Here is a 27625-nt window from a genome sequence, read left to right on the forward strand (position 1 = left end):
TACAGATGTGGCGGATGAAAGCGGCGTAAAGCAGTGATGAATCAGTGCTCTAATTGCATTCAGCAGTAATGAGTGGCTGTTCACATTTTTGGTCTGTTATACAGTCTGTTGAATTAGTCTATTCAATTTGTTAGCTCGTGATCAAAAGCATCTTCAGCTGAACTGATGGTATTAAATTATCAGTCATTTTCTCTGACTGAATCAGCAACTCTTTGCACTGATAAAAGCACCTAAATCTAACTCTTATACAGGTTTTTGTTTTGGTTATGGTCTCACTAAAATGCTTGATTGGGCTTGAACAGCTCTGAATCATTAGCTCTACATTTTCCTCAAAAACATGACGGTGCCGTTTTATGCAGCTTTAAGCCAGCAAGGTTGCTCATAATTTCCACCTTTGCTGTCTGTGTTGCCGCTGTCAGGCTTTAACCTTTCTGGTCTCTAATTCACCATTGTTGACATGAGGACAGGAGAAAGCAACCAAAGTCAGCATCAGCAGAATACTGAAACTTCATTCAGAAAAGGCCAGCTATCACACCTGAGTTCGTCCTGCTGTGGTGTAACAGCGTTAACCGCCGGAACTGCACGTCCAGGCTGAGTAAATCTGATGACTGCACTCGAGCTCAGTGACGCTTCACCGCTGAACACCCCTGTGCATGGGATGTTTTAAAGCATTTCACCTACATTCGATGTTGGATTGGGTCTCCTTGACCCAGTTGTGATAAGGAAAATTCCCCTCTATAATTGGATCAGTGTGTCTGTCTAGAGCTGGTGTTCATCACCGGCGTTAAAGAAATACTTTCAGCTGAATGAGACATGCTTAAGTGGTCAGAAACAAATTGATGATTGAATAAATCAAAGCAAATCAATTTTTGATTTTGATTTGATTTGATTGAATAGCAGACAGTTTGGGAAATCAGCAGCCAAACCAAAATTAAATAAAACTGATGCCCATAATATGAAATGTGTTTCTAAACTATTCACGGTCCTATGTTTTCATCTTATTTGTATTATATGAATATAATGTTAATATTTACGACTTATCGCATTTTGAATTTAAGTAAAGTTTTGATAAAGATAATCAGTGTTTTCAAAAGTGTTGGGACAAAGAGTTGACCTCCTTCGACCTGGTGTCCACATTTGTGGACATCACATTTTTGGTTGTTAAACCGAGTGTCCCCATATGTGGATATCATTTTTTTTTTAAAGAGCTTAATGTTCCTAGATAATATCTGGTTATTACATTTATTGGTTCCTTCTAACCCCAAGTAGGTAGAAGAAATCCAGGAACTAGCTTTAGTAACAAGCTGTTCATCAACACTTTGTCCCATTTAATCAGTCACAAACATAGTCCTGTCCAACCTGTCAGTGCTATCGTGTTCAAATGTGCAAAATGCAAATCCAACTTCTAAGGCTACTACATGCAACATAAAAACAGCAAGAATTGGCATCTATGTTCTATTCAATTCATAAAAGCATATCAAATTAATTAATATAGCATGATATAAAAAAAAAGGGGGGGGGGGTATGTTTATCAGTCAGTATTTTACACGAAATTTAAAAAATAATTTATTCACCTTATTAGTCGGACTGAAACTGTACTTTTAAAATGCATGTAAACAAACATTAGCATGACTAAAATTGTATTTCTACAAAAAAAAATATCAAAGTTGAAAGACCACATTCAGATAGGTCATGCAACAAATGTATGTCTCATGCATGTTTACATGCAGTGAACTCAATCTGGGCACGACACACTATGCATTCACCACACATTCTATTCTGAAACATCATATTTTTGACCTGATGCAAATTAGTAGTGAGATGTTTTACCAGCCTATTTTTTACCCCTAATCTTTTTTATTAGTTCATAGCCCTGTCACTACAGCTTAAAATGTGTTGTTAGATTTTGATTCAAATGCAGCCAGAATATACATATATTTTTCAAAAAATTCTAATTTCTTGCTATCAGCATACATGTTGTTTACATGTTTCAATCCAATGTCAGGTTTAACTTATTTGCCAGCTGATTAACTCTGTTTTTGTTGGCATTTTAGACGGTGTACCAACAATTTTGGATACTTAGATTTCGAATAGGAACAACTCAAGGGCTTCCCAGTTTTTAATTTCGCTCTTGTGTGTTTCAGCAGCTCAGCACAAGAGCAACTTAAACATCATTAGCTGGCTTTAATTAAACCACATCCGCAGTGATTTAGATATAATTCGTTTTTGTCTTGTTTCCTAATTAGTCATTTGCTTACTTGGTTCTTTTAATATGGCAGCTTTTTGAACAGATTCATTCTGTTTATGGTACACCTTTTAACAATCACCAATTTAACAGGAGAGAGTTTTATTGCAATTAACAGCTCAATAAAATTTTATGGGGTTTTGGTAAAGTATCTGGAATCAAAACGTTGCTTCTGCATCACTCTGTGAATCAATTACCTAAAATCTTCCAACCTCAGCTGGAGGGAAACATCCAGATTAGTTAATTCATGGATGGCTTACAAGCTTGGGACAGGCTGCAATCAATGCTTCCTGTCACCTTTTAGCAGGACAAATGGTGCCTATTGTCCCAGCCCATCCCTCCCTCTAACTTTAGACAGCTGGGGTAGATACACAGGCCAGAAAGCAAAGGGGGGGGGGGGGGGGGGAGGGCTCAGAGGACTCCAGACACGCCAGCAGAGTGTGTGCTCTGGGATGACTTCTAATATAAGAGCCTCTGAGAGGGTAAACTCCACGTTGACCCTGATCACATCCCAACTTTGACGAGTCAGTCGCAGCGAGCAGGGCGGCGTGTTCCTAGCTTTTGACACGGCTGCTTACAAACAGGTCACAGTGGACAGCAGCAGGTCACTGTGTGCGTGGTGCGTGTGCGTGGTGCGTGGTGGACGGGAGTCTGGATGCTGCTTGGCTCCTTGACGTCAGCGCTCAGCCCAGCCTGCTGCTGCTGCTGCTGCTGCTGCTGCTGCTGATGCCGCTGCTGCTCTCAAACATGTCTTTGTTATTCAGAGCTTTCCATCAGAGAGCGGCGACCTGCAAAACACGGAGGGTGGTATCAGATGGGAGCGGGATCGACAGCGTGTCAATGCGCTCGTGGGAGATAGTGCCCAATATTTGTAACTATTAATTTGTTGCCACTATATCTATGAGTGTTGTTGCATAGTTTGTATTAGGCTACAGATAATAGAATTTCAGGCTATTTTATCCACGTCCTCATTTCACACCTTGCTGATATCATTCATACTATCTAATATTATCTGGTACTTGTGTGTGTGTGTGTGTGTGTGTGTGTGTGTACCAGATACAATATAAAACATTTCAAAGAAACTTGTCAAACATCCATAATCCCCGTGCTCAGTGTCGGCTGAGCGCGGACTCAGATCGGGGCCCCTCCAGCAGATCCAGGTACCTACCAGATGGGCGCAGAGCTGAGCGACAGTCCGGTTCCGCTCCGGGCTCCCCCTCCTCATGGCCTCCACGCGTGAAGAATCCGCGACACATTTTGTCAGCAGCCACCGAGCATGGGTCCCTTCGGTAATAGAATAGCCAATGTAATTTGACACTTCAACTTACTGCGCTCTCTCCTAGTCTATTCAGTTTCTCACCCACTGACGCTGAGCCCATTCTCAGTGGCCGTGAGAGGGGAAGATATTTAAAAACAAGAGCCGAATATAACCGTGGACTTTCTCCGCTTGGTAACCCGGTGAGTAGCTGCAAACTTAACGCTGCTTGTCCCCCCGGTGTCGCTCCGGCGAGGCTCTGGTTTCGCGGAGGTTTTGTTTCCACTTTGGCTCAGATTGTTTCTCAACAATAGAGTGACCGCTTGGACTGGCGCTGAGGAGTAACGTCGCAGCCTGCGATAATAAGCCGCTGCTTATTATTTACTATCACGCCGCCGTGTGCCGTCGGGGCTGAACCGGCGTGCTGTTGAGCAGGTTGTGCATTTCGGTGGGAACAGATGCCGCGTTGATCTGTGGAACGCGTCGGGGCTCGGAGGCTACGCTGTGGCAGCCTGTGTGCGGTTGACTCGCAGAATAAATCGTGCCCGTGTGCACGCTTGTGCGTAAAGGTCCTGATTTTATCTTTAGCTTTCAGATGCGCTCGAAGCACATGGCTTGTGTTCCGTGGCCGTGTGAAGCTGAGGTGAGACGGTGGATGCGAGCCGCAGAAAAACTGGACATGGCAAGACAACGGGTCACTGCAGTGCGCGGATTATTCACTGAATGTCATGTGGAATCCAACTCTCTCAACTTTGATAACAGCAACACATGTATACTGTTAAACGCAAACTTATCCATTTCAGTGCCTGCCTGTTATCTTGCTGTTGTTGGTCATTACTGCCTCATAGGGGTTTTACAAGTTGACTCCCTCAAATTCTTGCTGTCTGATTATGGTACAAGTTGGGATTGAAAGGGGGGCTCCCATGTACAACTGGCCTCCTTTTCACTTCTGTACATCTGTCCAGGAAGCTAAAAAAGCATGGCCAAGTGGAAAAAAAGTAAACTCCGCTCCCTGTTCTACTTCCTTGCCATTGTCAGTGAGACAGAGGGAGCATGTGTGTGATTCTGTCATGTGCACATGCACTTTATTCTTGTTTCTAAATATCCCATATTGCCAGCTTCAAGTAGGCAAGCAAACAAACGTCCATGCAGATGTTTCTCCTTTCTCCTTTTATTGAGATACCCATGAGAGCTCTTCCTGTTTTTGTTGTTTAAAAAGTTCACTCTCCTCATGTCTGCTTGTAAATGCTGCAGCATCCCAGTTAGTTCTGCAGAGTGGACCGATAGGGGTCGTGGAAAGCATCCGTGGGGGTACCCAGCTATAGGGCATCCTCAACTGCTTGTTTACGTTTCTGTCATGGGTTTGATAGAGAAGATGTCGACACAGGAAATGCGCCTCTGATGGCACGTGTGATTAAACGCTGATTGAGCGCAGCTTGTGCGAGGAAACTCAAAACTTCCTCTTGGTTTCATATATTAGGGAGGTGGTGGTGTCACACAGAGGAGGAGATTTTTCTGTCCCATCCCCTCCTTCCCAGTCACCCCACCTCTGTGGGGCCCCAGGTTGGGCTCCTGAATAACCATGGGGCAGACCCCACCAGGCTGACCTTCTTCTATTCAAGTTGAGGATGTTGAAACACCAGCCGTCAAACAAAAGACACATTGAAACAGAGATCTGCTACCCAGCACGTGTGTCTGGGCGCTGAAGTAGACCATTTATTAACACTCAGTTTCCCACTGACCAGTGAAAAGCAGCAGCATGGAACAAGATAGAATACAACTGAAAAAAGCAGAAAGCACAAGCTGTTTCTTACACAGATTAGTGAACAAACCCAAAAATAAACCGAATAAAATCTCAGATAGATTTTAGTCACTAAAGCAAATCTTTGTGTCTGGACTGCAGTTGGGCTGGGGTCTACTCTGCGTGTGGCACTGTGGATTGACAATGACAACACGTTGGTGCAGGGTGGAGGTTTTCTGCTCTCACTTTTCCACCAACCTGACGGGGTGAGAGTAAAGGCGGAAGCTGGAAATGGTTGTGCCACATGGGAAATTATTCAACTCTCAGATCAGAGAGGACACACAAGAGGCCTCATTACCTCCAGAAGCACTGCCGGCCAGCCTGTGAGGAAACCGAGAGCTTCCGCGTCCCAACTAGCTGCTCAAAACAATGTCTGCCTGATGCTCCTTTTCTCTTAAAGTATTCCTGTAGCGCACTACACCAGTTTACAGCTAAAACAAAAAGTTTTATAGGTAAATGCTGCTTTAGCTAAATGTGACAAACCAGTTTTATCTGCTTTGTAATTACGGAAATAAACCCTGTTCAGCCTAAATCATCTTTTTACCAACAAAGTGTGCTTGAGTAGCTTGTAAACAGGACTGTGAGGTGCTGTGTAATGTCAACAGTGTTATTGATTCGGTTTGGAAATTCTACTTGTGGCGATCAGCGTACCAGGACTTCTGTAAAGCAATCAAACAGGAAAAAGGCAACCGAATGCTTTTCCTCCACGGTCAGAGGCTGTGGGAGGTTTACGTAGAGTTTGCTCAAGGTCCTTTTTGTGTTGTCTTTGTTTTAACAGAATAAATTCTTGGGATGAATCATCCTACTGGTATGGTTGTTTTCAAGTAGCATAGGGCAAACAAACAGAAAGTGTGTCGCTGGGCAATTGTGGCAGTTAAATCAAGTTTCTTTTTAGCTATTACAACATTATAAAGGGTTATTTACAAGCGCAGTATCTCTGGCACTTGGGTTTCCTTAATTTAAGTAGGGATAGAAAGTAGTTTTGTTCTACTTCACATTTTGTTCTCCACCACATTCCTGCCACGTTCGAGAGCTTTTATACCTCCACTACATATTTTACTGACATAGTTACTTTGTAGATAAAGACTAAACATGCGAAACTGATAACAGTGCAGCATGTTGGTATAAATGAAGTCAGTCGCTTAACCTTTTTGACGTGTGACACCAGGCAAAACAAGATTATATTTGGGCTGTAATCCGGTGACATTTTTCCTCATCTCAAGTTTCCAATCTCCAGGATCTTTTTGGCTGTTGACTCTTTCAGATAGAGGGGGAACTTTGTGGTGAGCGTGAGCTGCTTGTGATCCCTTTAGAAAATGTTTCTTTTGTGTTGTTGCCAGAGAGCTTCAGCTTTAACTCGAATGAATTTCATGTGCAAGTCACAAGAAAATGCAATTTTTGAAAAACCATCGATGGGAATGAATGTCCCTGGGAAGGGAAAGATTTTCTGCCTTTTTTTCTTTTCTTTTTCTGTTATCCCCCTTCAGACCTTGCAGGTGCACCATGACACACAGATGGGAAAATACTAGCTCTTATATAGAGTGTTAAGCAGTTAAAACTGGCTCAATTTTGAGCAGCTGTTACATTTAATCATATAAGCATGGTAAGAGTAAGATTCTTCTTCAGATGCATCATTATTACACTGTGGCACTATTTTGCTAAGAGATCCGAATACTTCTCCAGCTCTCAGAATTGGCTGCACGTCATCCCGTTCTATTTTCCTCTCCCATATGCTATTCTGCATTCCTCATGTGTGTGTTTGTGATGATTTGCGACACTGCAGTAACATGTGTACCCAGCAGATATCCACTGAGGGGTATTTTATGGCATAGAGAATGGTCAGTCTGTACCTGTCAGCCTTACTGTTGACTGTTAATATGAAGCTTCTATTTTCAAAACACAGCTCAGCGAAAGGGAATCTGTGTACTTTCGTGCAAGAGGGAGATACAGAGCTGAGCGAGGGATGGGAGAGGTGCTGGGAGTGACGCCAGACCACACATCATTTAATCATGTTAGAGTGTGCAACCACTTTGTGCATATTTTTGGTTGCATTGGTAATCGGAGTTGTTATTGTACAAACTGTACTTGCAGAGAGAGATGGCTTGAGAGGGATAGTGGTTTGATGCTGAAGCAGAAAAACCTATATTTTGGATTAGGAGATTTGTGAAATAGTTTCAGCTTTATGGACAAAATACGATAACACGAGTCTGATTTTTGTCCCTGAAAGTAGCCGTCAATCAACGTTTAGGGCCACTCAAATGGTTGAGCCTGTGGATGCATGACCATTGTGCATATTAGCATTGGATTTCAACATGTTCTCTTTTGTTAATCCCGCTGTTGACTCGCCTGCTAAGTACTGAGTGTGTTATTTTTGCTCTTTTTAGGAAGCCCCTCTCTGCATAATCTCACTTAATCTAATCTATCCCCCTTTTATAATAGACTGGGATTTTATAGAAAAAGCTTTAGTGTAGACCCATACCAAACCAACCGGTGTGCCGGTTGCCTCCCCAACCCCTCTGGCCAAGCTCTTGTGAAAATGCAAGTGACCTCTGCGCCCCTTGTTAGTCTGAACAATGGGCCTGCCTCCTCTTACAGCTGCAGCCATGCTGGAGGGGAAGTTTTGTAGAACATAAACACACATTTCCTTATTGATAGGTTTAAATACTGTACTTCTGGCTTCACTGCATACATGAGGTCACTTTGAATGCAGAAATATTTCAGTTTCCAGCTTTTCAGTTAGATAGTTTGCTGTTTTTCACATTTATTTCACTGTAAATTCCCAGCTTTTAGACTGCTGATTGGACAACAAACCCTCCCTCCGACGTAGTGATGGTCATTTTTCATTGCTTTCTTGCGTTTGATCTAGAAATAGGGGATGAAAACTATCTTTCTCAGCCCTGAAATTTACTGTTGTGCACGATTTATAAGAGTAAAGTTAGGGCTCATATCTGAATGGTATGAAAACCGAACATAAAGTAACATAAAAATGCAATTAAAACCTGCTAATACTTTGTTTACATGTTTGTTGTTGTCAGCAGGATTTTTTAATTTGAAATGGAGTTAGAATTGGAGTGCAACATTGTGAAAATTGTGAGTCTTAATCTACGATGGATATAATTGCAGCTTTGTAGCCCCCAGCAGTTGCGGGCTCATGCATGTTGAATGTGACGTGCTGTGAAAAAACATACACAGATGATGACAGAGAGCATCACTGCAGTGTTAAGTGTAAATGAAAGGCTCTAAATCATGAATAACATCCGGCGTCTCCAAAGTCCCAGTTTTTATAAATTAAACAAGGTCCAACCCTAAAGGGTTGTAAAATCCTACAGCATGTGATAGTCTTGCATAGCAGACGTATTCCCCTCTTAAACTGAGGCACAGACTGGGAACCCAGCAAATTGTCTCAATAGTTTAATCTTACTATTAAAAAATGGGTGCTGTAAATACTCCTGAGGGGTTTCCCTGAGACATCACAGTGTGCTTTAGTGTGTTCCGACGGATTTTTATTTATTTTTTGGCGAGAGAGGGATCCACACCTCTGAGTAATGAAGGCAATTCCGAGTAAATGTTGGAATTACATTCAACAGAGCCTGTGGGGGTCCATATCTCATTGTTCTCTGACAGGGAAAATTAACTGGGATTTACTAATACACAGGGAACGTCCATCCCCCATTCTCTTGTGCTCTCAAAGGAAAGGTCTGAGGGTAATCTCTTTCCCAAGCACCCCTACCCCCTCCCCACCAATCCCAAACACAAATGTCAGATGCTTGCAAGTTTGCTATGTAGATGTAAAACACAAGTAAATAAAATCCCCAACATGTTGCGCAGTTTGTCATCTGTTGCCACATGTCGACACTTGAGAGGCCTTCGATTGAAATATTATAAGGCCTTTCACCTGTTCTCCTCTTCGTAGTCAGGTTGGACTTTTACACCAAACAGTTCTTGGGACTCTGAAACTACCATCTTGTAAGCTCCCCTAAGAACTGGATACCTGTAAGCACCTTTTCCTGTTCGTACCCACATTTCAAATAGTAACGTAACAGCCGGCCAGTAGTTGGTATCCCAATCAACCTTTGCTGCTTAAATGCTCTCTAAAGCCTGGACTTCATTGTCACTGCATCTTTCTGTGTTTTTGGTTCAGGCTGATGTTGAAAGCTCTTTACATGAAATTAAAATAAATCAAAACGTGTTAGTCTGACCAAAACCAGAATTTTAAGATACATGTAAAGAAGTTAGTTTGACTCATATTGTCCAAAATCAGCTGCTGGACTAGCACACGTGGTTTAGAGTCAAATTACTACTGCATGAAACCCTCAACTCGTCTCATGTGAGTCTGAACAGGTTCCATCTTTTTGCACCTTTTTGTGAACAGTAAAGCAAAAGTAAATATTATTACAGTGGGATTTCCAATAAAGCTGCTCTCATACACATAATTTCTGTTTCTTTTGTCAGACGGCTTAATGCGTCAGAAATTGTGACTGAAAATCAGCCCATTAACACTATGTGTCAGCGTGTGGTTTTTGAAAGCATTCCCAGGCTGTCACGGTGCTACAATGAAACCAAATTTTAGAACCACAGCATCATCTGACTAAATTGCAGTTCAAGTAATTTAAAAACAACATTTGTGCAGTGAATTCAGCTATAGTCGCTGTCGCCCGTACGATGGTCTCCCACAGAGAAAGTCCACAGCGCTACAGCGTCAGACATACTGCAGTTGAGAACTCTGTTCCCTTCCTTGCATGCATACTGGGATAAAGATGAGTAGTCAAGTTAACTGTCCAGGTTGAGCTATAACTGTGGATGCAAACATACGGAGTGACACCCGGGGTTTATTCCGCCTTTATCAGATGATGGACTTGCAGTGTGACCACGATTTCAGTGCTTCCATCTGCAAAAAAAGCTGTTGAAGTTTTTTGTTGCTTCAGATAGACCCCAAAATGCTCTGCGAGCTTCTAGCACTGCTTTGCCCCAAAGAAGCAGGATTACCGCTGATTCATAGCTTCTGTTGCTTACGTGGCCTACAGTTTACCCAAGTTTACATGGAAATCTTTTATAAATGTCAGATTGCCCCTGCTGCAGTCACATGATCTACCATGTAACTTTACCTTATGTCTGATGGTCTTGCAGTATGTCTACCCTGTCGAAGGAGCTAAAAAAGTCCCTTGAAACAAGGACATTTCCAGGAGATGCACAACAGAAAAATGCAGTTCTTCCTCCAACAGTTTGGAGCTATGACAAACTTGCATCACCCTTCTCCTCACATGTGATTTGTCACCAGTAGGAGTATGCCATCAATCACTTTCTGGTTCTTAATCCAAGTCTGTTCAAATTTGACTGGCAATTTTAAAAAAAATCCATCTTTTCTACTGACTTGAACCAAAGAAACGAGCACAGACAGACCCAAACTGAGACAAGCTGTTTGAAGTTGAGAGCTTGCATTAAAATCCTGCCTATTCCTCAACTACGCCCAGGATATATGCCAACACCCCTGACAAATTGGTCAATATGAGATTTAATCTGTATTGTTGATATACAGGACACAGACACACGGGATATGGAAAATCTGACGCTTAACAAGTACAACATTTCACCCACCAGGCATCAGTTTGCTCAGATGCACTGTGCAGCTCCATCAACAGCCTTCATAAATCCTGAGCTTTGACCAGATCACTGGGGTTGATATGCACACTCTGAGCTAACAGACGGGCTTCCTTTCTTGGATGATGAGCATTTCACAGTTTTAACCACAGGGAAAAAAAACACTCGGCGTGTTGATCTCCTCGTTAGCGACCCTATTGTGTCATTTTGGGTCATTTTCTGTCCCTGACTGACTCTGAAACCCATTAGTTCGTTTATTAAACTGTTTTCTTGTAGAGTTTATAAAATGGGCAGAACTAGGATTAAAAAATAGCAAGTTGCCAGAACCCAAAGTGACATCTTTAAAAGTGTTTGTTTTGTTTAACCAATGTCCCAAAACCCAAAGATATTAAGTTAACAGTTCTCAGAAAAGCAGTAGATGCTCACATTTTTACAGCCGCTGATCAACTGTTAAATTGACTAATCCTTCCAGCATCTGTTTACTGGAGTTCCCTTTTTTTTTATCAGTTTATCAGATGAGTTTAAAGGGGAACTCCGGGGCATTTGAAGCGTGTTTCCATTGCTAGAGGTTGTCAAATACTGATAGTAGGACACAGAGAGGTGCAAATCTGCGCTCCCTGTGTGGAGATCGCTCTGTTCGCACACCCTGTCATGCGAGGCTAATACGTGGTGGCTAAGGGGCAAGCGCTAACCCTTCCACGTAAAACAACAACTTGCACACTGCAGAAACGTCACACCACTTTATAACCCATCCGACAATAAAGTCACAAGCCTTACCATCAAAACCATATGCATGGTTCTCACATTACTGGCATGGGGACGTTACAAAACAACTTTATAAACAGCATGTAACTCACCGGCTGGTTGTAGGCTCGCGCATGTGAAAGCCCAAAAGAGTCGATGGAGAATAATCCCATATACAAAACAATTATATTCTCTAGAAAAACTGCGTTCAAGTATTTAAAACATTACAACAATACATGCCCAGTAATATTGTTGTAATGTTTTAAATACTTGAACGCAGTTTTTCTAGAGAATATAATTGTTTTGTATATGGGATTATTCTCCATCGACTCTTTTGGGCTTTCACATGCGCGAGCCTACAACCAGCCGGTGAGTGACATGCTGTTTATAAAGTTGTTTTGTAACGTCCCCATGCCAGTAATGTGAGAACCATGCATATGGTTTTGATGGTAAGGCTTGTGACTTTATTGTCGGATGGGTTATAAAGTGGTGTGACGTTTCTGCAGTGTGCAAGTTGTTGTTTTACGTGGAAGGGTTAGCGCTTGCCCCTTAGCCACCACGTATTAGCCTCGCATGACAGGGTGTGCGAACAGAGCGATCTCCACACAGGGAGCGCAGATTTGCACCTCTCTGTGTCCTACTATCAGTATTTGACAACCTCTAGCAATGGAAACGCGCTTCAAATGCCCCGGAGTTCCCCTTTAAGTACAGTGTCTGAGAAGATTTTGTCTCTTTTGTGACCTGGTTGCACTCTTTTCACCCCACTCAACAAAAGAAAAAAAAAAAAAAAGAGGGAAAAAGAACTGTCTTTACTGATGATGAAGTGTGGACAGCAGTGACATCCCACACACAGCCTGTGTGTCAGCTTACACTGTACCCTCATGCTAACACGGTGTCTGTGTGCGGTCGGTTACCCAGGTGCAAGGCATGCATCACAGACCGGAGCTGATACACGGACGTGACAGCTGTGGGTTGTGAAAGGAAGACCATGAGAGACGTCTCAGAACTGGACAGGGTGGATTCCATTAATCCAAAATGAAACATAGCCTAAAATCTGAGCCTCGCTTCACATGGTGCATTGGTGAATTTGAGTGGGATTTCAGCATATGAGCATTTATGCATCCACACAACTCGCACTGTATCTGACCAAAAACACGGCTCGTAGCCATGTGCGCTGCAGTCCCGGGGGCGACTTTAAATAACTCTTCTGTAAACACGTCATGTCTGTTTCCTTGCGTTGCCTCGTCCGGCGGTCGGTGGGCCATCCCATCCTCAGCACCAGCTTCAGGAAATGAACAGTTCACCCCGCAGAGAGGAGGGATTGTTTCACACTAATGGTAATCACGGATATGATAACGGCAACTAATGCTGATGATGAATGCTAATTAAATAGGCAGTGTTTTGTCTGGATGTAAACACACAGCGAGGCACATATGCAGACACACTTCACACTCCTATTTATAGGTGCAGATTGCATAAGCTCTTTTATAACAACAGGGTGTTCTCACTTTGTCAGTATCAAACAGAGAGAAGCTGCAACTGACCAGATTAGTTTTACACGCACACACATACCTTGCACCCCTGCTCCTTCTTGGCAAGCGGTGTGTGGCCCAACGGGTCCCACGGCTTACAAAAATGTTGACAGTGGACACTATTTTTGACCATCTGCTCTAAAAGGAGGACATGCTTGAGTCACAGACGCTGTGGTGTGAGGCTGCGCCCGTGATGTGCCTGGCATGTGGAGAGAGGGAAGGGAGGGAGGGAGGATGGCTCACCCAAGGGCCCAGTATAGTTCATTTCACCATGGGTGTGCGCTGTTTGTGGCTGGTTTCACTAATGTGTGTTACATTAGCATGAAGGGTGGTAGAAGATGGTCTTGAGGAGGATTGAGGAAGGGAGGGCTGATCTTTAACATCTTGGATGAAGAACAAGAGACAAGATATCACTGTGCTTGAGTCTAGGTGTAAACATTGTCCGTGAGATGAAACAGTCTGAGGTCAGAAATGTCTTAACAAAAATTGATGTGTTTCATACCGCTCTGCTTCCTCTCTTTCATGCATGTATGCGTGTGTGTGTGTGTGTGTGTGTGTGTGTGTTAGTTATGTGTGAGGTAGGAATGTGAAACCTAATCTGGGCTGACCACAGGTGGGGGAGGAGGGGGGCAGTGAGTTTCTTTTGAAGAATTAGTCCTATGTGTGGCCTCATCCCATAGAGTTTACAACTCTTGTCCTGGTATCGAGAAGTTTAGCCGTTTTACATCTTTTTCCAAATACTTTCTTAACTATTTCTGATTTATTTAATATTTTTCCCCTTAAATTATGTATCTTTATACATCAAGTCTATTTGTTAAACCTTTCAACAGAATTTGTCCTGATAATTTCTATATAAAAAGGGTATTTTTTTTCATTTCAGAAAGACAACTTCAATTCAGTTTAGTTAGGTTTTATTTACACACATGCTTGGTTCAGTTCGGCTATAGTTACAGCTTGACTGTGCCATTTAACTGAGCCACCATCCTTGTCCCAGAATACAGGCACAGGAGAGAAATCGAGTTACTGACTGAGGTATGTCTGATGCTGCAACGCTCTAGATGGTGTGAGAAAAAAATTTAAGACATTATGCAGCTTCTAACTTTCTCTGTGATAGATCATCATTCATGGAAGTGAAGCCAAATTCACTGCATAGACAGTTTAGGTTACTTGAAAGGTGATTTTTGTCAGATAATGCTGTTGTTGCAACAGGCTGGAAATGTTCCAAGTGACACATGTCGTCATGCTGCTTTTCTTTCACAATTTCTGTCATGTTCAGATGCCTGACTAAACAGGAAAATATGTGAATGAGAGCATCTTTGTTAGGATATTTGGCTGTGATAGTATATACTTCAACTTTACTGTTTATACAAAAAGATTGGAGCTTCGGAGCATGTGTGGAGTACCACGGCTCATTTGAGTCTAGTCAAATCACTTCTGCATGTATATGCTCATTTATGCAGGAGTGATTTGACTCCCCGTGGCTTTATCTGGGTGTGTTCATCAGCTTTGAGAAGTTAGATTTTTACAGTTTCAGTCGACTAACTTGTTTACATGTTTTCTAACAGTCTGGTTTTTCAAGGATGGGTTTTGGTGCTCTTTTCATACATTCAACCAACTTGTCACGTTTTTTCTTGTGTCACGTAAACATGTTGCTGTCACAGCGAAAAGCCACTTTTACATGAAAGGAATAAATTGCTAATAATAAAAATGTATTTGGTGACAGTGGGGAGGAAAACCTCACTGAAACATTCATATTGTTTTTCTTTCCAAACACACATCATGTTTTAAAATTTGTTTGATATGTCTGTATCTTCTTGAGTAGTGACTCTATTATCTTTTTTGCTTGTGTGTTCCCAGAATCTGGTACTTAGTTGTTGTTTTTTTTTGTACAACCTCTTTCACAGTACCAAGCAAGGTGTAGAGAGAGTAAAAAAGGGATGTCAGGACCCTGCATGCCACTGATAAATCAGAGAGAATTGTAGCTCAAAACATAGCCTTTCATCTCTGGAAAAAATTATTTCTACAGCTCACTTTGGGCTGGTCAAAAGTAGAGTTAACCAGAATTTTTCATAGCTGTGAACCTTTCACTGTTGCCATGGTAATCAATACCCAAACCAGTATTTATAATACCTTTTTTCTTTTTCTTTTTTTTTTTGTTCAACCACAAAATTCCCAAACAGCCTATTACTCATTCTGCATCAATATCATAAAGTATTGGTTATTCTTGGGAAAATAAATTTTAATCTTAGTACATCATATCTCATCTAACAGCAGTGAAACTGTCACAGAGGCTTATGATCGCTGCCTCACAAGCTAAATGCAATTCATGGTTTCGATGTCTGCTCTGCCAAGAGACCTGCGTGCCATAAATTTAGTCATCTGCATCAACATATATTTTGGGTGACAGTTAAAAAATATGTTACAAAAATACACAGAATGAGTGTGGCAAGAATGCATGTGCCTGGAACATACTAGAAAAAGAAGATGCTTCGGTGCAGCTGACGCAAGCGCCTGCTAGTGACTTATGCTAGCAGACGATAAAACGATGTACCGAGCCCAACGTATTCAAGATGTTAGACATAGTCATAGCTCTTATAATGTCACTGATTCAATCTATGGTCAGGAATAACTTTTAATTTTGGGAGGATCAGTGTTGATTAGCACAAATCCACAACTAGTGTGTCACAAGTTTCATTTCTAAAGCATGACCAAACACGTCCAAACTCCTGGACACCTCCACACACTCTCCACATTGGGAGATTTTTACATGTCCCCATTCTGCTTGTTGTAGCCTGAATGTGCAGTTTGAACTGATCGATATGTTTTGATAGTTTTCACACATACATACTGTCATTGGCAGGAGTCTATACATCCCGCTGCATAAGTGTTGCAGTCTAAAATGTCCTAAATTTTTAGCAAATCAAGAAGAAACAGGGACAATGCAGGCAGAGGGCGGGGTCTCTGGAAAGAAATACACCACCACACACTTTTAGAGGTCTTCAAGACCTTTTAAGGTCATGTCTTGCTAACAGGACTTTGCTACTTAAGGTACTGATACAACCACACCATTTTCTGGCTTTGTTATTGTAGTTTTTTGGCACCAACTGATGTCAAGGAACAAATAGAAAAAGCAAATTACCGGAGGCTGCGCATCCTGCTCTGTCTTTGTGTGCACTTCCTTTGTAGAAGGGAGGTGGAGAAGATCATGTGAGCTATAATTATATTTATGTTGGGTCCCATTCACTCTGTCACAGTAAATTTGGTCTGACTTGTCATAGTGTAAATCATTACAGTAGATTAAATGCTGGTTATGCGCTCACCCTTCTGATGTATTTGTGACAGGCTACTTGTGCATGATATTAACTCTACAGTGTCTTCTGGATGTTTTCAATAAAATTCTAATTGGGAGAAAAATGGATAATGTCACCGGTGTTTGCTTTGAAGAAAGCCCACTTGAAAAGAGCAGGCAGCTTTCCAGAAGTGGAAAAAATGCCTCTGAAAGCTCTCGTGTTTCGCAAGCCATCCTCCACTTTTTGTTTCCTTATTTGTCTGGAATCAAGACAATGATGAGCAGAGATGGAGAGTTTGACTCCGTTTCTGGCAAGTGGCCTCTCTCAAACTGAGAAAAAAAGATTCCTTGATTCCTCTCAATCAGCTGAAGAAGGAGACATCAGTGACCGATGAAAGACTAATCGCTTCTGTGCGCTTGCTTGTGGCACAATATTGTTCCTAAATATCTCAATGATTAGATCAGCCTCTCATTCATTTGTGAGTGGCACGAATCGTTACTCCCAAATCACTAAAAAGATTATTTCAGAATGAATAAGCTTTTCATGTCGTTTACGCTGCCACTGCTCTCAGACAACAGCAGTGTTGTTGCGTTTCATTCCACCCTTCCCTCGTGAAGTTTCTGCAGTTAAAAAAGCTTGTTATCATACATGCAACCGTGAACACAGCGACTGCATGCTGAGACACACATGTCTGAGCTTCATTTGGCTAGGAAATCGCTTGTTTGGAGAAGCCCTGAATGTTGCATCCATTGATTTTTAAGCAAATAACATTTACCCAAATAAAGCCCCAGAAATTTCCCTAATGTTCTCTGCAGCAAAATCAAGTTTCAGTGTTATTTGTGCTGCTGTCGATACCCAGGACTTAATCTCAGCCTTAATTTTTTATAGATGCTCTAACATGCTATTTATTATGGATTTAGCAAGTTAGAGGTTCTGAGTGAGAAAGTATGAATTATGTGTGCCATTACTGTTGCTGCTGATAGGAAATGTTTTGTATCACAAACGGCCAAGACAACAAGTGAAAAATGAATGAGCATGATTTTTAATGTGAAGCTTTTTGTGAAGCTTGCTTATTCTCTTTGGATGATTGTCAACCATCGATTTACACAACTTCATTGTTCGGCTATTGAGTGTTTACTCTCATTTATCTCCATTGTTTGTATTGTACCATGATTTTACTGTATAAGTCTTGCCATTGTGCTCAGTTTTAAGGACTAGGAGGATGAAAGCCAAGATGGCGAGGCTCGTATCAGCTAAGGAGGATATTTGAGAAGAGTAGTCCACACTTTGCTGAACTCCCAAAGCTTCTGTTTTAATATTTAGCTCCTGTCAGTTAAAATCAAAAAGTTTCTCACTTTCTCTAAAGCTCGCAGAAAGAGAGCGGGAAGCTGCTTCACGGGTGAAAGCCCTTGCACATGAATATTTAATGGTTGCATTTTAACCAGAGTCATAAAATCCAAGAGGATGTGGCTGAAAAGAGAGCAGCGAGGAGTGTGCAAAGTAGGCTACATTGTTTCTTTATAGTCTGAGCCGTGTGCCTGAAAGTCATGTAACTCTTTTCTGGCCGCACAGTGAATCAAATATGTGGATTGAGTCGGGCTAATTTAAAGCCCCGGCCTCATTTAGCAACGTGTTGTAGCCTGTTTTTGCTGGGTAAGCACCTTGTTCTACAGCAGGATGAAGAAATCTGGGACACGAGGGGGCTAAATTGAAAATGTTTCATTTTGACACTTCCTCAATGCACTCAGGAAAATGGATTTGATACACTTAAACCATTTGGCCAGTTGGGCAGATTCAGAGGTAACATCTATTCAATACGTATCACTTATAGTTTAATAGAGTTCAAGCCACAAAAAAAGAATGTGTGTGTATTTCATATGCAGCTTCTTCTCCTTCTCTTGTCATGCATTTTTAAAATTCTGCTCAGCCCTCTGCTGAGCCAGACTCGCAGTAGACGGACACCGAGCTGATTGTTACGTTTGATAAAGCTCTGAGTAGCAGGTATAAGTTTGTGCATGTAAGCTTTACTTCACAGAGGTAATCATTTGTCATCCAATATTGAATCAAGTTAAATGGACTCATAAATTGCAATCACTTAACTCAGCCCAACTATTATGTTTAATATTGCTTTGTGAAAAAGGTCAGCCAGCAGTGGATCCGGTTCCAGCTACACAGATAATTCAGCTGCCTTTTTATGAGTCTTTTAAAAGCTCCGGAAAAATCAGCAGCAAGGTAAACTGGCAGCACGATACTTAAGAGCAGCAGCTCAGGATACGCAGTGGCTACTGTTTATGTTTTCTCTCCTTGGATATCCTTAATGCAGTGTTTTAGAGTGTGTGTGGTTGGCAGCTTGCAGATAAACCATAGTGGATGCCCTTAAAGGAAACACAATAAAAGGCTTTCCCCACTGAAAGGTCCAAAGTGCAGTTGTCCACTTTGCACAGCAACAATGGAGCGGTTGTGCAAACGGAGCCATTGGCGGCGCTGGTAGCCTGGCAAACCAGCTTATCAGGAGGCAGCGTGCACTGAGCAGTGGGTGAGGTAATAAGTGGTTTCAGTATGCGTTTGTCTGACTGTGTTTTACTCAATGGCACCAAGCTTCCAGTTCATGCGTGGCCTCTTTTCAAAAATGTTTGTGTGTGTGTGTGTGTGTGTGTGTGTGTGTGTGTGTTTATGCCCATTATAATGTTTGAACTGCTAACCAACCCCATTAAAGAGACAAAAAAATCTAACCAACTTACACCGTAAGCGTCAAATACCCATGTCATAAAGACAGGATATGTCATGCTTTCCCAGAGAACTCATTGATCAGTCATCATCATCATTCATCTATAAAGGATTTTAAGTCATCGCATGTTTTTTTTATCTCAAATGAGTTTACTTTACTTTGTTAATTTATTAAAGACACGTGTAGGTCCATCGCAAACAGAAAAAGAAAAGAAAAATGTCACAAATGTACATAAAGGCTAGGATGCCAATGGTCTTATTGTACAATTAGGATTGTATTAGGATGGTGAAATAGATTCCTCATTTTTTAGGAACCAAAGAATTCTAGTAGCAGTAAGAAACTTGCTGAGAATAATCCCCAGTTAATATTTAGATCATGTTGAATCCTAGATAAACAGCAGCATGAATCACCACATAGGGAGAATGTTTGAGTGGTGGATCAACAGAGTAAATGCTGAAATGAACCAATAATTTAACTTATTTGATCAGCCACACTTTAGATTATATATTTTTCAAACAGTACCAGACATTTCCTGTTCTTTTCAAGCATTTTCACACCTGCAGTCTGCCCTGTTTCTTCTGATATAATTCACAGTTCATCTGTGAAAATGGCTTTTTATTTACATGATAGTAAGGGCCTGGTTATACATGTTTGCTGACACGTGCACAAACAACTGTGGGACAGCCATCAGGGACATGTGGTTGTTCTGTTCATTTTGGGAGAGACGAAGATGACAAAGGAGAAGAGATTGTTTGCGACATGTTGAAGTTAGTCGCTTGCTTTCTATTGTTAATGCTGCCTCCTTTCACGTGCACTCATTCGCTATGCTTAGCAGCCAGTCAGAGTGATCTGTCTCGCTTACTGACATGTTAGATCGGCAGGAAAAAATAGCTGACATGGTCCGACGGGGTTCAACAGTGCCAAAGTTGAGTCACACACCATAAAGACAAGGGTGACAGATGTTCACAGACCCTCCTGACATTCCGAAGTCTACTCGGTGTATAAAAAATGGAACATTTGAGTGAGCTTTTGTCATTTATTGGAACAAAAAAAAACAATCATAAGAACTCGGCATGGTCGTAACCAATTAGATCATTTATGCATCAAGAATATAATCATCTGAAAGGCCCGTGATGAAAATGATGCGTTGTTGAAGAGCGTTGGACATATGGACGTCTGTGTTTGGGTGTTACGAAAGTTGACAGCTGTGATGAGTCACTCAAAAAATAACTTGTTGAATGAACAAAAAAAAATGTGGAACAAATTTCCACACAATTATATGACCTTCTTCCTCCATGAGCTAAATAATATTGTTTCCACATAATTTATTTGAGTTGGGACAATGTAATCATAACTAAAACAAAATTGAATCTTGTTCTATGAATGCGTATTTTGTCTATGATACTTATGTCATTCTTCTCTAATGAAAACAGATCCAACTGAAAGAAGACTGATACGAGTAAACCCCATGAAACCTGCGAATACAAGCACAGCTTTTTTGTGACTGACTAAATTATCCAATGGCTCGGAAGGCGGCTGTGATAGTTTAAAAGGTACTCTCGATCATGATAGAGTATGCTATAAACGTTTTAGAGCCACCTTTCAACCCTCAAGTAACTGGGTGATTCAGAAAAGTCAGTGGAATTTTCCTTGAACTCCCTTACCTGGAATAATACTGAGCAGATGTTAAATGGCTCTAACCAGTCTGGTCTACTGGATAAGCAGGGTGACGACTATCAAAGTGTCAATATTTGCATTACTTTGCCTATCGCAGTAATACATTCACTAATGTCTTAGTTTTTTTGGTGATATAGGGAAAATATCCTCGCTCATCTCTCACACAGACACCACAGTGATTTTTAGGAAGCAGTCTGTTTGTTGGTAGCAGACATTTTTTCTGTCTCAGAGCTGTTTGAGGTGTTGGAGGAATGCGTTGTGTGCTCAGATAGTTTACTCACTTGCAAGATAGTCTGTAGTGCTTTCACTGCATTTCCTTTGGGACACAACACTTGGATTAAAAGGAAGTCTCAAGGTGCCTGTGTTAGGCTTTAGATGTGACTCTGGGTTGGTAAATATTTAGAGAGCAAACATTTTGATACCAGCAGGGATTATAGTTGGGGGAAACATGTTTTTCTTAGAATGGAAATGTCAGCATATTGCCAGGCATAAAGCTACAATATTTTTATTTGAATCCGTAGAGCATCATTTTAGCAGCTCAAATCTCACTGAGGACATCAGATTGTTATACCAAGTCCAGCTTATGAAACTCATTCGCTTTGATGAGAAAGCATCCAATTCATCAGCAGGTATCGGAGCCGCCCACCAATAACCAACGTATTTGTTCTGCTGCTTCACCCTGTTGGCTTTGTAGAGAGAAGGTGCCAAAGGTGGATGTTAAAACATGTCAAGTGCTATCTGCCTCATTTACTTGGTCGCTGAATATTCATGAGCCTTTATGCTGGTGTCAACCAGACAACCAGCAGCAGCCTCTACAGTCAAACAAGCTTCAACCTTTGATGTGCAACTCCCTCCAATCCTCCCCGAAAACCTCCTCCACAACGTATATATTTACTTGCTTTAGACTGAGGTGGTGATTTTTCCCAGTAGCTGACATTCGCTTCCTATTCTAATTTGTGTGGCATGCATGAGGAGATGCTTTTGGCTTTGAGGTGCTATGGGACAAGCCAGTGGAGGAACCCCTCGAAGAAGAGTACGGAGGAGGAGGGAGGAGAGCAGCTACAAACCTCCCTGACACCTCCGGGAACGCGCTCTGACCTCTGTGGGGTTCTTGCCCTCTCTTTACTCTCACTCATGCGTTTCCTCTCTGCTCCGAGGAAACCGCACCAAATTCCTTGTGCATTACGGGGCCTTTGGGAGGCCCTCGTTGCAGCTTGGTCTCGTCTAGACTGCCATGACTGCTGTTTGGCAGCGCTGCCGATCTGCAGTGTCAGGTCAGACTGTCTTAGCATGGCAGCACAGATTGCGCTGGTCGTCTCATTAAATATATGTTTCCTGTTAACATAAAAAGCACTTGCTCTTTGTTGTGTCTTGCCTCAGATGAAAGGCACCCTCTAAAGGATGAACTTGGCCAGAGTTCAATTTGCCAACATGGTTGGTGCTGTTGATTAGTCATTTGTCTGCGGTTTCAGTGAGCTTTGAGCAGTGGTGGAGGAAGTATCATAATGCATAATTAAATAGTATGATACAGTATGATAGTACATAATTAAAAGAGACAAACTCACAGTATGCATTGTTTTACTTAATACCATGGGTGGAATGCAGCCAAGTAAAACTTTCTGGTAGTTGGCTTTATTCGAAATTGTTACAGAGCATTTTAATGTTGTAGCTTTCTTAAATGGATCTCCCTTTTAACAAACACACAAACAAGGGTCGGAGAACACAAATAATATTATGTAGCTCTGACCTGTCAGGAAATATTGTGGTCAAAGAGTTCTTGAAAATCTTCAAGGCGCATTGAGACATTTTTTTTTTACCAACAAGTGACGGCTTGTCACCGTCACCATCAGGGTCGCCCCCATCAGGAAATATCCACAGGACTTTTGGGGTTGTCATGAGGTGTCTGACATTGGGTACTTGCATGTAATTTGGTGGATCAAGCAAGTTCTGGCAAGTTGTGCCTCATTGGCACATTGTCTGCCCCCCCACCAGTGAGTTACGTTTTGGGTGGTAGATGGTACAAATTAAAGTCACATCCACAGGAGTTCCAGGGCCTATGGTTTTCCCACAGATGCTTATACTGTAACAATCAAACACCACTCTTATGTGGGTTTAAGGCCATAGACGATAATGCATGAAATGTAAACAAATACATTTTAAAAATGAGCTTTAAATTCTATCTGTGACATACTTAAATGTATGTTTCCTGCTATAATTCTGTAAAGTGAAAAGATGAGGGATAGTATATACTTACATTTTTGTCAAGTACACCACTTGAATAAATGTACTCAGAGATTAGGGTGAGGAAACAGCCTGCAGGCTCTAAGTCTTGATACATGAGCATTTAGTCTCGGCACAAGGAATTTCATCTCCTGTCATCTCCCTGTTGATTATTATTGATTGGACAGGCTGAATTGGCCTCTTGAGTAGAAGTTGCATCAAATAATCCCCCTCTCTTGTCTCAGAATCAATTGTGAGGTCTGGAGAACAATTGCATCAGTGGCTTTCTGAGCACATAACAGCGAGCTGAAACATTTCCTGCGGGCGTCAGAAGAAGGCAGGTTTTCTAGCCTCACCTCTTAATGAGAAGTAGGAGAAAGTTGGCCCACTGAATATATGTGACAAACTTAGCCAACGGGGAGCTGAGTGTTGGTTGCCCTGCCTTCTTTTGACTGTGGTGGTTTAAAGAAAACCCACGGCACCTGTGGTTTGTATAGACATAAATCTTTTCCCAGACAAAACGTGTACAGCTTCGAAGGATCCCCCCGCTGTGCAGGGATGCCACGGTCTGCTGTGTTTCTGCTGCCACCGCTGCTGCTGCTGGTCGGCTTTCGATGGGGGCAGCTCGAGTGTAATGATGAAATGGAAAAGTTCCAGAGCAGTGAACACCTTGCACGCAGACAGTAATTGGAGACTGCCACTGAAGAACTCCGCACAATACGCTTTCATTTCTACTCCACAGAGAGACAAACCACAAAGTTTGATTATGTTTGCTGCTGTTGAGCAAATGCCTGCTGCAGGACAGCAAAATGGGATCTTTTTCAGGGAGAATGCAGGGTGAAAAGATGACTAAGTGCTGGGCTGAATACGCACATTTTTTTTTGGTGTTTAAAAATTAAAGTCTATTTTGTTCTGAACTCAATTTCGCTGTTGGGGTGTTTTCAAAACACAAGGACACGTGGAGGAGTCTGTAAAAATAGACTCCGGCATGCTCTTCTTAATTTACAAGACCTGAGTGTCCAATGTTTTGGATGATTGAAATATTACAGATTGTTTGGGATCCACACGTATGTGTTGCATTGTCTGTTTTGCAAGCAGGTGTTTGAGGCTCATGTCAGATTGGTTTCATTAAAGTAAGACCTCATCTTAGTGGTTCTTCAGCCACTTCTTCAGTTTGATTTGACACAAGAGAACCTGAGTGTGTTCAATGGAAAGCAGATGAATGATTGATAAGAGAAGCAAAGCTGCTTTAAATCCTGCTCCAAGGACATTAATAATGAAAGGCACTTTGAGCCCCTTCAGTGGCACACAGATTGGGAGGTGACAGATTTTATCTGGCTCTTCAGTTTTCTCATTCAGTAACTTTTGAATGTTATCACAGTTAGTTACTTTTCTCTCGCGTATTTACTATTTATTTTATCATCATTTATTAAGTTTATTTTCAAGATCAACTTTTGAGATTTGAATCAAAATCAGAAAGCGTGTCCTCCACCGTAGTGGAGATGCCCGAATCGCACCAGATTTGAAAATGTTTTCCATATGTCCTTGCGCCACCTCTCAGCCAAGTTTCATGAAATTCACCATTCTTCTTTGATTGCTTTAATTTTTATTCTATTTTTTATTTTTTTCTTTAAATTGCTTGTTTTTATGCTGCTTTATGCTGTTCTTTTAAATGCCTTGTCTTTATGTAAAGCACATTGAGTTGCCTGTGGTATGAAATGCGCTATATAAATAAAGATGCCTTGCCTTGCCTTGCCTTACCTAATATTGTAATGTTACTGGAAAAATATCCGGATAAAAAAAACATCACCTATCACATTTCTAAGTGAATCCAAGGTGACTGGTTGGGTTTCTCCACAAACAGTGACGGATTAAATCACGTGCCAAATTTTTTACGGTTTTAAAAATCTAAGTAGTTCTAAGGCTATTTCCTAAGATCTATGATCAAAATGTCAAATTACTGCAGTTTTTACCATCCGCTGAGTGTGTCAGTGAAATATTCACCGAAGCCTTCTGTACACTGGAAAAGTGGAAAATTGCATCTGATATGGGTGGATGGGAAGACATGGTTTTCCTGTAATCAATACAAGGAACAAATTTCACATTTCCATTGTTTTCCCTGTGGTTTTCCATTGTTTGAGGTGTGACTGGCACGCCTCTGCAAGACTTTAAAGAGACCATTTTAGGCATTTTTGCTCTTTTCTTTCTCAGTTTCCCTCCAGTTTTATAGCTTCTTGACCATGTGAAAGGTTTGCAATGTTGCAAATCCCAAAGTTTACACCAAACAAAGTTTGGTGGCATCTTAAACAGACAGAAATGATGTGTTGTAGTTATACAAACCGGAAAAAAAAAAAATCATGTTTTTTTAATAATACAGCGTTTTCTTAAAATATTATAATATGTCCCAAAGTATTATTGTTAATTTGTAAATTAGCATAATACAAACTCTTTCATGGCATCCAACTGGAGAATTGGCTCCACCAGTTGTCAGCTCTTCTAATATTTGTGTAACAGTAATGGATCTAAATGGGAATTGTTTTCATTTTCCCAGGATGCTGGAATCGTTTGCATGGAAGCTATTGACACCTTCCAGCTAAGCCTTATTTAGCTCATGCCTTATTGTTGAGCAGTGACTGGTTCGTTTTACTCCGCAGGGTTGTGCTCAGGGTTCTGATCAAAGTTTGACTGTTCACTTTTGACTTATGTGTGCCAGAGGTGCCAAAACACAGAAAAGAGGTTGAAGGAAGAAAAGGGAAGATGAGGAGATGGTTTTTGGCAGTATTGCTACACTGTGAAACTGCCTCTCCTGTCTGCAGCAAAGACCCCGCTGCTGTGTGTGTCTCTGTCAGGCTCCATGTCATCCTGCCATTGTTCAGGCCAGAAGTCAGCACAGACTCCCATTGTTCTACGCTGAAATCTGCAGTTACAGCTTGTTCTGCTCAATATCTCTGCCCCTCATGTTTGTAAAATAGTGTCATCTCTCAGCAATGATAAGCTATCGCCACAACTTCTGCTGTCTCTACTGTCTCGTTGTGGTATAGAGGTTCTACACCACCAAAACCTTTAAACTTGCCAAAATAGTAAGCTGCCATTTTTTTTGGGGGGGGGGGGGGGGGGGCTCTTGCAAAAAAAAAAAAAAAAAAATGGAAACATAGGTTTTCCCACCCACTGCAAACCTTAACTTTCGACAGAAAAGGAAGACATGCCTCAAAGTGGATCAAAGTAATTCCTCCCTCCCCCCTCCAAACAGAGCAACATGTTGACATGGTCTCAGTCACAAGCCTGGTTGTTTGTGAAGGAGTGAAGTGGTGGAGGATGGTTCCGGCTCGTGGGAAAGCTTTCCGCCTGACAAGACGTCCTGACATTTGTTTTTAAAAACACTGATTGTCTGGCTTCATGTTAAAGGGCAGTGGAGATCTTTTCAATGGTATTTCTGTTATGCGAGGGTGTTGATGCAGGCTGACTTCTCTTATGTTTTTGTATGTTTCTTTCATGTGGTTTTACTTTGTAAGGGTACCTAACTTGACACTCACTCCACCGCTTAGTCTCTTCAGTCTGACAAGGCTGGGTGACCAATTCAATGGCAGAGCAGCAAGGTTCCCCGACTTGCTGCAGAAAGTAACCTTTAGTTCAGAGAGAAAAGAAATCATTTTTCTCAGTGAGACTTTATGCCACAAATACATGTCTTGGCCCCAGAAGTATTTCCCCTCTCGCTGAGTGAAATAAATGTGTTTGGCTTAAATACTGAAGAGCTGTGGTTGATTCTCCAATCGGAGGAAAAGCTTACTGTATGTTGTATTTGTTCAGTAGTCAAGAAAGATGACTTATTTAAGCTGTCCAAGGCTGAGAAATGAAAGCGAATGGTTATTAATTTTTTCCACTGACAGTGTTATGTGATTGGTAGTGAGGGCACTTCTAAAGAAATATTTCAAGTGAAATGACAGGGCAATGGATTAATAGCGAACCATGAGAGTAATAAGAATGCACCAAAACAGCACTTTAAGTGTGTGTTATATAAGTACCAGTATAGGGAAAGTAACTAATGAGATTAAATATAGCCTTTACATCCTCCTAGATGCTAAGTTGATTGAGTTCTAAATTTGTTCTTGATTGATGCTGGGTGCGTAAAAAACATATGTCTCTGGTGTATGGAAAGGCCTGTCTGACTTTGATGTTTTACTTCAATAAGCCGCCAGAGAAATATCAGGCGGCATTTCCTTGGCTATGACACATGAAGAGACCGCAGATGAGAATCACCTGTCTGCGGTGAGCCCTGGGAAGCAGAGCCCATCTCTTCTCAAGGTGGGTTGTCGGCACAGCTATTAAGACTAATAGCAGCAGCCTGTGATAAGCACAGTTAGCTGAATTCATGACCCGAGCGGCCGGAGCAGAGAGATCATTTCCACTTGTGTGTTTTTCTGCTGATGCGTTTAATTTTCATCCTGACAAGAGAGAAACCAGACAGTGTCAGAAGGAGAGAGCAAAATAGAAATAGAGTGATGGAGCCTTGGGTAAAATATTGATTGGTACAGCCC

The 27625-nt window shown here is 41.6% G+C and overlaps 1 protein-coding gene across 2 annotated transcripts in view; it reads left to right on the forward strand.

Annotated features, from left to right (window-relative positions):
• The first annotated feature begins 3525 nt into the window (after nt 1-3525).
• LOC142373479 (zinc finger MIZ domain-containing protein 1-like) overlaps nt 3526-27625 on the forward strand; it is a 112684-nt gene continuing 88584 nt past the window's right edge. Inside the window, exon 1 of one of the 2 annotated variants that reach the window (XM_075456746.1) lies at nt 3526-3703. The gene's annotated coding sequence lies outside the window, so the exon portion shown is untranslated. The remainder of the gene's footprint in view (nt 3704-27625) is intronic. The other variant, XM_075456747.1, reaches the window with a different exon arrangement.

The sequence above is a fragment of the Odontesthes bonariensis genome, chromosome 23 (genome assembly GCF_027942865.1).
Source record: "Odontesthes bonariensis isolate fOdoBon6 chromosome 23, fOdoBon6.hap1, whole genome shotgun sequence".
Classification (NCBI taxonomy): Eukaryota; Metazoa; Chordata; class Actinopteri; order Atheriniformes; family Atherinopsidae; genus Odontesthes; species Odontesthes bonariensis.